The sequence below is a fragment of the Atta cephalotes genome (genome assembly GCF_000143395.1).
Source record: "Atta cephalotes unplaced genomic scaffold scaffold00034, whole genome shotgun sequence".
Classification (NCBI taxonomy): domain Eukaryota; kingdom Metazoa; phylum Arthropoda; class Insecta; order Hymenoptera; family Formicidae; genus Atta; species Atta cephalotes.
The window spans coordinates 1320033-1323623 of record NW_012130098.1 but is presented as its reverse complement, the minus strand read 5'-3'; positions in this window follow the sequence as shown (position 1 = coordinate 1323623).

Genomic DNA, 3591 nt, shown 5'->3' with positions numbered 1-3591 from the left:
TATATATATATATATATATATATATATGTTACACGTTGCGCTACAATATTGAAATTTCACGAAAATTCAATTCGCTTTCAAAGTCAATTCTTATTTTTTTTCTGCTTTTGCTCTTTTTTTTTTTGAGATTTCTGTCGTATTTTCACGTTTCGATATTGGCGCGATCTCATCGTATTCCACATTCTAGCGCACATCCCATGCTTTGTGTAACGCACATACCTACTCTAGATTCGTTGAATTGGATCGAGAAAAGAGGCTATGGGAAAGATACGAGTGCAGATACGAGTGGTACATCACGCTGACAGGTATAGCTGTCGCCATGCGTCGAGGAAGTTGCTTTATACCGGTAATACGTCGTTTATCTCGCGGTCTATATCTGTCGCAACTACTCAGTAGCGACGTAAACCATTCTGTACTCATCCTTCGTCTCTCCACTTTTGTTCGATATCCAGCGAATTTCTTCGAAAAGTAGGAAAAGTAGGGAAAAAGGAAAAAAGGAGGATGCCGCCGGAGACCTTTTCATCAGGTATCATCGGTCGCTGTTATTCGTCCTATTTTCGCGCGCTTTAAAGCCGCGTTTGCTGCAAAACCCAATATCGTACATTACAACGTTTTCTATCTAGTCCTTTCACACATCATTTACCACACAATCTATGCCGTACCTGATCTTGAAATTAGCATAAATCCCACTGGAATTCTATCGGTTCGAAATATTCCCATCACGAAAGGCGAGAAGGAGAGAAACTATTGGAACATTGTGTTGAACTTGCGAGAATTCGCGCCGGCGAAGAAAATACATTTAAGGTCACATTATTATTACTGAGAAAATTAATCCACTTTCTCGGTACATTAAATAAATTCCAATAGAAATAAAAGATTTCCGGTTTAACTTCAAATGAACGCCGTTATAGAACTGTACTTATATTTACATGAATGACTTTCTCTTTTCGTTAAGTACATTTATGTTGGACGGTCCTCGCATAAACGTCTCCGATGTAAAAATCGACATTAAGAAACGATAAGAAGATTTTATTTCTGCACCCGATCAAGCATAATTGTCCAGTAGCGGTATTCTACGTGTCATTGCGATGTATTAATCATTCAATGAATACGTTAAATTCAGTAGACTGACATCTTAATGCGAGTTATCATAACAATATATCGCAACAAAATTTATCATAATAAATCATCTACGCTATCTATTTATTTTTGTACTAAAAATAATCTAAAGAAATATACAAAAACCGTTATATACCTTCGACATAGCAGTCTGTAATAATGCAATCGTTTTTCATAATATTATACATATATGTATATATTTTCTTTTTAAACGTGATCATTATGTTGTATTTTAGAGAATTTAAATTTTATATTTAGAGAATAATAACAGAAATTCAAAAGTTTCCTTAATAACTTTTAATCAATAATTTAGAAAACTTTGAGAAAAGGTACATTTTTCATGACCAATAGTTCTAGGATTAACCGTTCTGTTTTCCTTTTCCGTAAACAAGGAAATTGATAGGCTGACATAGAAGACCATCATTTTCAAGTATCATGACGCAATCTATTCTGTTGCATAGCAGTGGCCCATTTATCGAGATGCTATGCAACGGAGCACGTGTCACACCGTGAAACACGCGCGTCATGCTTTAAAACTTTAAAACACGCAACAGCTGGCGAACGCACATGACATTTCCCGTTTTTGCTTTTTATGTTTATCATTCAAACGCAATACCGATATCACGAATCTTCTTCGTGAGGAAATCTTCGAATTTTTGTTGAACAATCGCACAGAAAGCTGTTCCTCTTAGAAAGAAGTTCAAATTAAGAATGCTCCGTCTGATCTGCGCGGATTAAGTCCTGAAGAAAAGTTAAATCCAGTGATGGAATAATTTTATTACTTCTTTTATTTCCTCGCAGACTGTCGTATTGGGAAAGAGAGGTAGATTTATTTTCTGTTCCTCTTTATGCTTGTCCCTGACTTACCGTTCTTACTTAATAGTACTACTGAGTATCGCTTTGAAGTGCGACTCGATTGCTACTTTTCCATTTTGTAAATTACGAAAGGTATTACATTGTTTAAAGGTACCTAAAGATTTAAGGCTAGACAGATTTAATTATAGTAACAAAGAAAATATTAAAAGAAGACAATTTTCATAAACTCGTTTGTAAGTTCCAAGATTCTTTTTCGCAAACATTTCTGTTACATGAAAATCCTTAACAATCGGTAACAAATCCATTGCAAAAAAAAGGCAAATTAGAATCAAGACAATTAATGTTCGGTTATATTGATGTATAACTATAATAATTGAAATAAAAATAAAAATTGTGTAAATTTATTTTTTGAAGCGTATCAAGATACATAACGTAATAGGCAAATATTTCTGATTTGTGAAAATTCGTGACGGGCGATAACAAATACAACGTGAAAAATATAGTATTGAAGAGAATTCGAAATAGCTTGTCATATCGATCTATGACCTTCACATTTCCGCAATCGATGATTTATGAATTTTCTCGGATATTCAACGATCGGACGGGCGATTGACACAAAGATGGGGCTCGCCTTTTTGGGCGAACACCGGGCCGCACGGAAATTATGTCATCCCGTAAATTTCCGCCGGTAGTCGACGCGTCGCGTTGGCGAGACCGACTGAATGGACCGGCGGATACTGGAAAATTTGCGTAACTGGAAAATCATTCGGCCGCGTACGTGCAGATACTCCGATGCGGGTAATCTCTTTTATTCGTGATTGGTCATTCAATAAAAAAAGACCTAAATTAAATTCAAAAAATAATTTCCTCAGATGAAAAATCTCGCACATGAAAAAAAAATTAATTAAAATATATCCTCTATTCAATTATTTACATAAAATGTATAATTTCGTACATTTTATATAAAATGTATACTTCTTCGTAAATTTTATTGAATGCAAGTAATATTGCCTCATTCTGCGTTTTGTTCCGTAAAGTGCACTCCATGATTTCTTCTAAGTACCTATCTTCTCGATGTGGATTATGCTTCGAGCGCAGAATTGTGATTCGTCAATCGATCGGTCTGCTTGTGTCACGCGTCTTCTGTGCTTAAACCATTCCTCTTTCTACCGTATTGCTAACGCTGCAACCAATAGCTCGTGGCTATTGTGTTTAGAAAGGCCGATTCTTCTGTCTCTTTCAGATATACGTTTAACAGCAATTTTCGAGCGCTGTTTTCGATTTGCTCTTCCTCGAAAGGATCTAGTGGCAATTATTTCGAAGTAGAATATCTTCTCATATCTTCACAGTCGCGTATACAATCAATGAAAAGGTTAAAATAAAGTCGATGACGCGTTAGATGAAAGTGTTAAATTTCGTTCGAATAAATCCAGTTAATGGAATTGCACATCTAGAGAAAGAAATAGTAGTAGCAACTACAAAGGTGACAAAAAGTCCTCTTATGTCAAAACAACTAAAAAAATTAAACATTTCCTAGAAAAAAAAACTATTTTTCAATTTGAAAATTTTTGTTGATTAATCAAATAATATTAAGAGAATATATTTTTAACATGATCAAATATCATTTTTGTCACTTCCGTCTCTCTCTCTCTCTCT